Source organism: Aquarana catesbeiana, linkage group LG11 (genome assembly GCF_042186555.1).
Source record: "Aquarana catesbeiana isolate 2022-GZ linkage group LG11, ASM4218655v1, whole genome shotgun sequence".
NCBI lineage: Eukaryota > Metazoa > Chordata > Amphibia > Anura > Ranidae > Aquarana > Aquarana catesbeiana.
In genome coordinates, this window is record NC_133334.1 from 229,766,634 (window position 1) to 229,778,439 (window position 11,806).

At 42.6% G+C, this 11,806-nt stretch overlaps 1 protein-coding gene across 1 annotated transcript in view; it reads right to left on the bottom strand.

Annotated features, from left to right (window-relative positions):
• The window catches only part of LOC141112546 (receptor-interacting serine/threonine-protein kinase 2-like), a 106,925-nt gene extending 95,365 nt beyond the window's left edge, over positions 1–11,560 (bottom strand). Inside the window, exon 1 of the mRNA XM_073605464.1 lies at positions 11,487–11,560. The gene's annotated coding sequence lies outside the window, so the exon portion shown is untranslated. The remainder of the gene's footprint in view (positions 1–11,486) is intronic.
• Positions 11,561–11,806: the final 246 nt, after the last annotated feature.

The window sequence follows — 11,806 nt, forward strand, 5'->3', positions numbered from 1 at the left end:
TGTGAACAAATAATAAACAATAAGTGAAATATAGATAAATATGTGATATCAACAAAAATTAGTGACACCTAGTGATCAGTGCCAAACTATATATGGATGAATAAGCACCTCATTTCATATCACATTACAAAAAAACACCCTGTGATAAGTGTGAAATTGTCCAGTCTCTATTACTGGAATACTGATAAATAGTCCATATAAACTATGAATAAATCCGATGAATGGTGTAAAAGCAAATGTTCTGAATGTTGTTCTTGTGATCATCCACCACACCTCAGTGATTGTGCTTCCACTCCCCTCAAAGAATTGCACTCACCAGCTGCATTTGCCTCCCACTCTCATGTTTGGTTCAACTCGCCTCAACCACACATATAGGGGTTAAAATTGATCTCCAAACTCTAGACATATATGAGAAGATTCCTTTTTTTCAAGAAGTGGTTGTTCCACATGCAAATGAAAAAACGCTCCAATGGTGTGATATAGTACAAACCAATATATTTAAAAAATTCAGAAATCCCACACCATTGCACTCACATGTGTCAAATACAAAACAAGCCAAAAGTTGTCACAACAACTTTTAGCCACGCCCGACATGTTTCGTCAATCCCATGATTAAGTCCTTGGTGACAAAACATGGCGAGCGTGGCTATACGGGAACCATCTAAGCGTGACTTAGGACGTTGTGACGTGACGCGCTGCAACGGAAAGTGGAGGCTTGGGACGAAGAGTGGGTGAGACTAGCAACAGCCACCGCACACCCTGGGTCCACCGCAACAGCTTTAGATCATTTTATCAGTGCATGGAATTCCTTGTCGTGACAACTTTTGGCTTGTTTTGACACATTTGACACATGTGAGTGCAATGGTGTGGGATTGCTGAATTTTTTTAATATATTGGTTTGTACTATATCACACCATTGGAGCATTTTTTCATTTGCATGTGGAGCAACCACTTCTTGAAAAAAAGGAATCTTGTCATATGGACTATTTATCAGTATTCCAGTAATAGAGACTGGACTATTTCACACTTATCACAGGGTGTTTTTTGTAAAGTGCTTATTCATCCGTTTGGCACTGATCACTAGGTGTCACTAATTTTTGTTGATATCACATATTTATCTATATTTCACTTATTGTTTATTATTTGTTCACATGTTTGTTTGTTCATTCGTTTTTTATTCAGCGCCATTATGTATTTTTATTGCTGAAGAACTTGAGCAGGGAGACAGGTGTCATGGGATACACCAGGGACACTAAACAACAAGAGGACACTTCAACTTCTCTACACAGTCTTTGAGTAAAGGGCAGCAGAGATAGCTGAAACTAAGTTATTATAAAAGCCCACCATCAGAACAGAGGTCCTTCTTAAAAAAAGGGAAAGGGAAACTGCACACAGTCACTAGAGCTCTGCATTCAGGTCATGCTCATGATTCCACAGGATCACCAGCTGCCTCCTTCCGATATCCACCGGGCACTCTTCAGTGAGGGAAAAATGAGGCTCACAATGCCACAGAACAGCTGGAAACCTCCTTCCAACTTCCATTGGGCACTTTTCAGTGACCTCTCCAGATCAAGGTTCCAGACTAAAGTCTTCAAATACGCCCCCTAGCTATGGTAAAGCTTGGACCTTGGTGAGCATATGTTCCAGCATTCCAGCAACCTCCCCTTAGGGGCAAAGCCCCCTCAGGCTCCTGCAGGACTGGATCCCAGAACCCACACTAACTCTTGCTTCAGGCCTCTGACTATTTATGGGTTATCCAGCCACATACTGGGCACAACCCCCCTAGGGATTGGCTGGGTCCCTATAAATATTCAGACTGCCCTTCTGCATTTCCTCACACTGCAATTCCAAAACCTTCTAGAATACAGGGAGAAATAATCAGACCAGCAGCCTGTGAAATGCCAAGCAGGCTAAAGCAATCAACCACTGCTCCACTGGCTACAGAGGAACCAGACTAAATTGACCTAGCTAACTAGGAGGGTACTACACCTCAGTCAGTGCACCTCAGCTGTGGGCTGGATAAAATCTTTTAGCTCGCCAGTTGTGGTCATACTTTGAAGACCCTGGCCTTGTTGTGCTTATTGGTTCTTAGTATATATATATAGCCACACAGAGAGTCTCTGACATCAGTACATTGAGTCAGTCACTAGTGACAAGCAACAAGTGAAGTCAGAACTATACTGCTTACTTCCTCCAAGTCAGAGACTCTAAACATTATACAGTATAACCAGACAGTTTGCAAGCCAAGCATCTAGCCTGTTCAGAATTTTGTAGAAAAATGTTAGCCAACATATTTCTTTTGTGACCAAAATTTTCTTAAAAATGGCACCAGCAATGTATTTGCTAGTTTTCTTCTCTATTTGATGTATCTTGTAAGTTATCGATATCAAACTTCTATCTGTATACGCTATATTACCAAATGTGTTGGGACATCTGCCTTTACACACACATGAACTTTAATGGCATCCCAGTCTTAGTCCATAGAGTTCAATATTGAGTTGGCCCACCATTTGCAGCTATAACAGCCTAAACTCTTCTGGGAAGGCTGTCCAAAAGGTTTAAGCGTGTGTCTATGGGAATTTTGACCATTCTTCTAGAAGCGCATTTGTGAGGTCAGGCACTGATGTTGGTCGGAAGGGCCTGGCTCGCAGTCTCTGCTCTAACTCATCCCAAAGGTATTCTATTGGGTTGAGGTCAGGAGGCCAGTCAAGTTCCTCCACCCCAAACTCACTCATCCATGTCTTTATGGACCTTGCTTTGTGCACGGGTTCAAATCATTTGGTGGAGGGGGATTATGGTGTGGGGTTGTTTTTCAGGGGTTGGGCTTGGCCCATTAGTTCCAATGAAGGGAACACTTAAGATGTCAGCATACCAAGACATTTTGGATTACTTCATGCTCCCAACTTTGTGGGAACAGTTTTGGAACGGCCCCTTCCTGTTCCAAAATGACTGTGCACCAGTGCACAAAGCAATGTCCACATGAATGCGTGAGCTTGGGGTGGAGGAACTTGACTGGCCTGCACAGAGTCCTGACCTCATCCCAATAGAACACCTTTGGGATGAATTAGAGCAGAGACTGCAAGCCAGGCCTTCTCGTCCATATCAGTACCTGACCTCACAAATGCGCTTCTGGAAGAATGGTCAAACATTCCTATAGACACACTTTTAAACCTTGTGGACAGCCCTTACAGAAAAGTTTAAGCTGTTATAGCTGCAAAGGATGGGTTAACTCAATAATGAACCTTACGGACTAAGACTGGGATACCATTAAAGTTCATGTGTGTGTAAAGGCAGGTGTCCCAATACTTTTGGTAATATAGTGTATCTGACTGCAGTCGTACGTCGTAACCTTTAAAATGTTGAATAACATTTTTTTGAAAGAGAAAATTAGCACCAGCAATGTATTTGCTGGTTTTCTAATGCTTTAATTGAAATGTCTTAGAAATGCTGTTTTCTAATAAAATTTAATTTAATTTTTCTGGTACTCCTAAAGACCAAATAAAAAAAAGTATATGATTATGCTACAAAGAAGGCAGTTCTGATTTATTAGGAAGTTTCAAATATTTTAACTAATTTTTCAGTTGAATTGCTTTCTTCTAAAAGTAATTTCTCCCTCTTTGCACTACATATACACACTTCTCCATAGTTTGGCATTTCCAAACATCTTAACAGTTATTTATAAACCACCAAAAATAAAAAGCAGCGAATACAAAGTTCTAGGAAAGGAAAGTACATATACTGTATAATGATGAAATTGTGGTGAGACTAAGACAAGTTAGAAAGCCCAGCAGAAATGTTGCACCGCAGTTAGAAAAGTTCCTCCTGGTTCCCTTCATTGAATATACAGCAATATATTACATCTGGTCTGGGATCCCCCCAAAAAATACAGTAACCAATGAGAATTATTGGTATGTTAAAAATTTTTTTTTAGAAAGAGTACAGAAAGGATATTCTGCTCTCGGGCTATTTTTTTGCTGCCTGTGTTTGCTCTAGATGTTTTCATTCACTTTCATTCTGCAAATGCAACTGGAAATATGAAAAGTCTGTCCAAAATTAACCAAATTCCCATTTTAAGGGCTGTCAAAAGAACAGATGCCCCGATTGAAGGATGTTCCCACTCTCCATACTCTACAACTCCAAAACTTGGATCTCCCATCACTTTGACAATGGTCACCAGTATAAATAAAAAGGGTAAGTAAGTCTACCTTGCAGAAACATACAGTGTAATATAAACCCTCCCCTACCAAAACCAAAAAAATAAAAGATAGCCCCTACACTTTAAGCACTTATCACTTTAGAGGTTCAATTTATAAATATCTTGCAAAGTTCATGCAGGATTTACACATTTTCCAATAAAGTCTAATTAGAAAATCTGTGAAATTGTACAAATCTTGTGTGAAACTTTTATGGGTAAACCTCCTAAAGTGTGCGGAATTAGCAAAAATAAAAACAAAATCACATCTCTCCAATAAACGCACATTTCCCATGTTTTGTCTCCTAAAAAATGCTGCACTACAAAACAATGCCTGTTAATCCTGCTAGAAATCCAGTGAGCTCCTAATTTCCTGCAGTGAGGCAACAAAGCTGCTTCTGCTTCACTTCTTGCCCAAGCCATGTTTTCAGCACTCACAGAGCTCTCCCTACTGGACTACAGATTAACTCACCTCAGGGGCATACCTAGGGCATTTGGCACGCGGGGCGGATCCTATATCTGGCAACCCCCCCCCCGCAGATCCTATATCTGGCATCCCCCCAACTTTTAAATTTTTTTAGTACACCGAGTTTTCATCATACAAATCATGACCATACCTAGGTGAGTTTCAGGTCCATGTCTGTGAGGTTATCATCACCAAGGTGAGTCAGTTTTTACAAGTTGAAGTTTTCAGGCTTTGGTGATTGTTTTGCATTTTGGAGCGTCTCCAAACTGCGGCCAGATGGTGCTCTTTGCTTATCTTTATCTAGCCCTTGGGGCAATAGTGTTCCCTCCAAGAAAAGGCACTATTCTCCCCCACTGACACCAATGGCAGGGCATAATTTTTGCCACTGACACCAAAAATGTGCCATTATTCCTCCCACTGAAACCAATGACGGGGCACTATTCCTCCCACTGACACCAAGAATGGGACGCTATTCCTCCCACTGACAGCAATGATGGGGCACTATTCCTGCCACTGACAGTAATGATGGGGCACCGTTCCTCCCACTGAAACCAACATTGGGGCACTATTCCTCCCCCTAATACCTAAGATGGGGTACTGTTTACTACCACTGAATCCAAGACATTTTCTTCCCCCACTGGCCACCTAAAGTCTGAGGGGCAGTAAACGTTTACTGCATGCGTTAACATGGTCATGTGACACATTTGCATAAATGATTGCATGCGTTAAAAACAAGTGCAATTTACAAAAACAAAATAACGATTATGCGCTACCGCAGAATGAAAAACGCTAATACGTATCACCAAACAAACGGAACAGAGAGTAAAAAAAAAATGCAACATTTATCACCAGGGTTTTGCTGGCGGCATCACATGGGGCATTTGTCAGAAACAGCGTGGGGTTCCCCCCAATAGCTGGTTGCTAAGGAGCGGGCTTAGGAGACTGATGTTGAAACTACTTTGGGGGACATTTAAAAAAATAATAATTAATAAAGAAATTGTCAAAAACTGTGTGTGTGTTTATTTATTTTTTGACACTTTTTTGCTGAATTCACATGGGGGGGGGGGGCAGGATCTGGGGGCCCCCTTGTTAAAGGGGGATTCCAGATTCCAATAAGTCTCCCACACGCAGACCCCCACAACCCCCACCCAGGGTTGTGGGGAAAAGGCCCTTCTCCCCATCAACATGGGGACAAAGTGCTTTGGGGCTGCCCCCCACCCCAAAGCAACCCCCCCATGTTGAGAGCATGTAGCCTGGTATGTTTCAGGAGGGGGGGGGGGGCGCTCCCTCCTCCTCAGATAAGGGTCTGGTATTGATAAGAGTCTGGTATGCATTTTGGGGGACCCAAGGCCTTATTTTTTTTACATTTTGGTGTGGGGTTCTCCTTAAAATCCATACTGTATGCATGGGGGGGGGGGGGCATGCTGTTTTTTTTTTTTTCATACTTTTTAATTGTCAGCATGTTTTCTTTCCATTCAGCTGTCAGGGGGAACCCCCTGACAGCCGATGAGTCGCCTGTTGTTAAGGACATAGTGGTCGGCTCCCCGGCCCGCTCTTAGCAACCAACTCAATGTGATAAATTACCCCATGAAAATATGCGGTAATTACCGCCTTATCAAAACTTTACCACAGTAGTTATTAGCGCACAATTCTTTGTGAATTGAACATTTGCAGAATTGTTTGCACATGCGTTATTTTGTAAATGTTTAAAATTAAAGGTATCAGAATATTTCTGACCTGGGGAGTTTACTGGCTTCCTGTACATCAAAGAATGACTTTATATTTGAAGGTGATAATAAGTAATAGATGCAGCAGATGTCCAATGAGGAACACCTGTTGAATGATATCTAATTCTGGGTAGAATGATGGTTTTCCGAGAAACTTGGTCAATGGGAGATAAAATGATGCAAGACTGTCCAAATATTTGATGTTGTCCCATAATTTAAGGGAATGTTTGGTAAGATTCATATATGGTCTTTGGCGTGTAGTAACAATAAGCATTTGGTCTCCAGAGGAAAGAAGTCAGCTGTCTTCAGATACTGAAATCCCTAAAAAAACTATAAGATATGGATCATGTTCAGTTTTCTAACAAAATTAGCCAAGCTCCTTTTCCTAATTCTTTAACACTCAGAACAGAGTCCCCTCTTGCCTGCAGGTCTGTACTTACCTTCTCCAACACCTGCACACTAATGACTCGAATGGGACATACACTTAGAGCAGTGTACCTTTCAAGTCTATGGAACATTAGCATTGGTCAGGTGATACATCTGTCCCTCGTCGCCTCTAAGCCCGAGAACTGAGCGAGCAAAGATCGCTGATTGCCCTCCTTACTTTGTTCCCCTTTCTCCATCTGTTCCTCTCCTTTATTGTTTCTTCATTCTCTGGTAGTACTCTTATGTTAGATTGGTTATCCCTGATATTACCCTCTATGTTGCAAATATATATAGATGGGTGTTAATCGATACTGGGATTTGTTGATAGGAATATGGCAATTCAAAGTGTGTGGATTTATCTATATTAATACTACGCATGCAGATTATATGCACTTATGTTCCTTATGTTGGATGGTCAGTCGGACCCCTTTACATTTTATTATGGTTTCCGTTCTCTATGTCTTATGTATTGTTTTTACATATTGAATAAATAAAGATTACTAAAAAAAAAAAAAAAAGACAACTGATTGCTTGGTTTCCTGTCTTCAGTGAGCAGAAGACCTAATCTGCCCCTCCAGAGCTCACTGCTGGCTATGGAGGGGTTGGAACCAGCTGGCTTGTGCTGTTAGTGGCTCACTGAGAGGCCAGACCAGCTGCTAGTCCAGACATCTGGGTGGACGTTGGGATCCAGTCTGGACCGGCCAAGTGACGTAAGCTGACAGTGGACTTTAGCCCACTGTTGGCTGAGCATGGTTCACAGGAGTGCAGAACTAGGTGCACTCCAGGGACCCACAGGAGAAGTAGGCCAAAAGAGCTTTGGCCCTACGTCTCCATTAAAGCAGAGGTTCACACAAAAATGGAACCTCCACTTTTCGGAACCCCCCCCCCTCCGGTATCACATTTAGCACTTTTCAGGGGGGAGGGAGGGTGCAGATACCTGTGTAATACAGGTATTTGCACTCACTTCCGGGCATAGACTCCCGCGGTCTACACCTCTCCCCCCCCACCCCCCCCTGCTGTCTCCTGGGAAACACATGGATCCCAGAGACAGCAGGGACCATCCGGATTGCGTAGCGCGACTTCCGCATGCGCAGTAGGGAACCAGGCTGTGAAGCCGCAAGGCTTCACTTCCTGACTCCCTTACCGAAGATGGCGGCGGCAGCATCCGAGGACCGAGGGACAGTTTGGCCTCGGGTGCCGACATCGCGGGCGCCCTGGACAGGTAAGTGTCCTTATTTTATAAGTCAGCAGCTGCAGTATTTGTAGCTGATGACTTTAAAAAAAAAAACATTTTCGCGGGACTTCGTTATTAGAACGCTGAACATGTACTTTAAATTTACACATATCTTATAACTCCTTTAGGGAATACATTTTATGATAGGTATGCGCTAGAGGTTAGGTTGTTAGAAAGTAACTTATGATGGCCTGGAGGCTGATGATTGTTTTCATTTAGCGATCAATGGTTTACTGTAGTTGCAAAGACCAAGGGTAATTTCCGGATCTTTTTTTTTACCAAACATTCCATTAAATTATGGGAAGAGGTTTAATAATCAGGCAACCTAAGTACTGAAGTGGCTAAGGAGGATAGCTGGGTAAACTCTGTTAGAAAGCTCAACATGTATTTAACAAAACTATTCATTTTAGATATATTACACATTTCCGTTACATAAAGCAAATCTATACATATTATAACAAATTCTTTAATGCCAAGTTACTGGCTGGATCTCACTGTTAAAAGTGGTTCTTCAGCCTTTCTCAAAAAAATTCACACACAACAATAACATGCAAAAAGTCAGCAGCTATAAATACTGTAGAAGCTGACTTTTTATAAAAGGACACTCACCTGTCCAGGGGTCCGGCGCCGTGCTCACCAGAGCCACTTCTTTATCGGTCATCGGGTCCCAGGATATGTTTACTGTGGGCAGTCAGCTGCAATTCCTGGTGGCTTCACAGCTGGCTGCTCACTGCACAAACCACACTGCACCTTGTGAATGGTCCTATAGCCTTCTTGGACCCTTGACATGTTCCAGAAGGTTGCGGGGGGGGGGGGGGGGGACGACGACGATGGATCGCCACAGGGATCTGCCTGGAAGTGAGAGCAGGTACCTGTCAAAACCAGGTATCTGCTCCTCCCCCCCTCCAAAAAGTGCCAAAAATAGAAAAGGAGGGGGGAGGATGGCATAAAGCTGAACTTCCCTTTTAGGGTGAAGTTCGGCTTTAAATATATTTTTTAAGCAAGCTATTCAGTACCTGAATTTGACTCGGTATTACCCTCTTGCAATGCCTGTACAGTAGAGTTCAAGTTAAGGAGGGAGAAGCAGCACAACTAGCCAATTACCTGTGCTGCAGTGCAAGGAACCTGCTGATAGGAGCAAATAAAAAAGGCGACAGAGAGATGAGCTTATCTGTCTGCTGGTTCTCCTTTCACTGTACAGTCACAGACTGGGGGAGGGGGTGAAAAACACAAATTTTTACTTAAATGCAGCAAAGGAAAATCAGGTCTTCTACTCTGCCAGCCAGGGCTGTGCTGTGTGGCAGAGCAGTGCAAATCTCAGAACTGGATGGCAAGAAATATAAACCTGAAACAGCTTCCTTATATGGGTTTCATCTGTGAATTTGACTGTTTGCCTGGAGCTTGCCTGGAGTTCAGCTTTTAGTGCACAAATAGAACGCAGAGGCCTCATGGGCAGATTGCCCAATTTGATACTTGTGTTTTGCTCTATATACTTGCATGCCACCTTGGCATAATGCCACCTGATCAGTCTGCCTTATCTGAGTCTAACAAATACCTAACATACCAAGTGCTAAGAAGAAAGCCACCGCCCACCAGAGGGTTCACTTGTGTTCACATTTATTAGGAAGGATATCCACAAGCTTGACATAAACCTCATCTAGGTCTGCCTCCTCTAACACATTTCACCCATTGGGCTTAATCAGAGTTGTATTTCTGACTAAGCCCTATGGGTGATATGTGTTACAGGGGTAGTCCTAGATGAGGGCTGTGGATATCCTTCCTAATAATTGTGGACACCAGTGATCCCTCTGGTGTGTGGTGGCTTACTTCTTAGCACTTGGTCTGTGAGCAGAAAAGGCTTGTATAACCCCAGGCACCTAGATTTAAAGTGGCAGTGAGGAGAAGCAGCTTGGAGTTGAGAATTGTTATGTCCAAGCATCCAAATAGCTAACATATGTTGATCCTGCAACCCTTTTCACACCAACATGCATTTTTTATGAGATAATATGCATTTATAGAACATTTCAAAATGCCTATAAATGCAAGCAAAGATTTTAAAGCGGAGCTCCACCTTAAAAAAAAGTATCAAAAGTCAGCAGCTACAAATACTGCAGCTGCTGACTTTTAATAAATGAACACTTACCTGTCCCAGGGTCCAGCGATGTCGGCAGCCGAAGCCAATCGATCGCTCGTCTCTCGGCTGCCCCCGCCGCCATCCTCGGTCATGGAATCAGGAAGTGAAGCGTTGCGGCTTCACTGCCCGGTTCCCTACTGCGCATGCGCTAGTCGCGCTGCACGTCTTCACTGGTCCACGTTGTGTTCTGGGAACTGTATGTTTCCCAGAACACAACGGGGGGGGGGGGGGGGGGGGCGGTTATCTGCGGCTATTCTGTGGCCATCTAAGCCCGGAAGTGGGTGCAGTAGTGGGTGTATTAGACAGGTATCTGCACCCCCCTCCCCCTGAAAGGTGCCATTTGTGGCACCGGAGGGGGGGAGGAATCCGATTAGCGGAAGTTCCACTTTAGGGTGGAACTCCGCTTTAAATAGTATTTAAATGGCAAACGTGGTTGGGTACATTCAGTTTAGCTGCCTTTGGAAAAAATAGAAATCTGTGCATCTAGGGGCAGATTAGATACTCTAAATGTATCAGAAAATGCATATGTATTAAACGCAGGAGAACTTCATCTAGGCAGAGCTGCCAACCTCCCACAGCATGTTTTACTGACAAAACATGGAAAATTTACTGGCGGAGAACATTTTTTACTGCCAACTTCAGAAATTACAGAACTCTTTTTGAAAACTAACACAGTGAATATTTGAACAGTATAAACATGATATAGAAACACTGACAATACCTATAACAAAGTAATTTGCTGGATTTACACTTAAAAAGTTAACACAGCATGAAATTATCAGCCCCTGATATTTACTGGCAGTTGTAAAAAAACAATCACTGATTTTTACAATCTGTCAGTAAATTTACTGGCGGTTGGCAACCCTGCATCTAAGAAGTATAAAGTTTGTTTATACTTCAAAGATTGATTTTTCTTGCATTCACCATTCAGTACTCTAATAATTCCAACACCATCCTCACTTTTTGACAGCACAGATGGATGCAATCCCATTGGGTAGCCTTTTCTTCCACTTTAAACCATAAAACAAAGAGATCTATAAAACCTTACCTTGGCGATGTCAAATGCACGTCTCAGCTCTTCCGATAATACTGCATATCTCCCACTTTTTTGAGCTGTATCAGTATATCAGTGAATGAGGTCCCTCTCCTTATTAAAGTAGATGTCATCACACATTTGTCATTGCATTCGTACAAAAGTTCTAACCGGCTCCTACATTTCACTGCCTAACGCTTATGGTAAATGTTGAATACAGAGAATATTTAATGCTTGCAATTATTACAATAGAGAAAAAGAAACACGCTCTTACCCAAGCAGAACAGGCGTTGAGTCTGCTGTGTGTAGCTGGAAGAAACACAGAACCTTAACGCCACACCCACCGCTGCCCTAGAATTCCCCTTGCATTTAAAGTGACAATGTCGAACCACTCCTAAACCATGTGTTCCTAGGTCTGTGGATTAACTGTTTATAGTACTCAGCTGAGGCTGAACAGTTGTCAAATCTACAGTAATAAATCAAAAAAAGACCTTTAAATTATTTTACTAATTTATACTGTGCTGTTGTCCTGCAGTTTTGTACAGGGTATAATGAACCATTACTATCAATCTTAACCACTTCAGACCCAGAAAA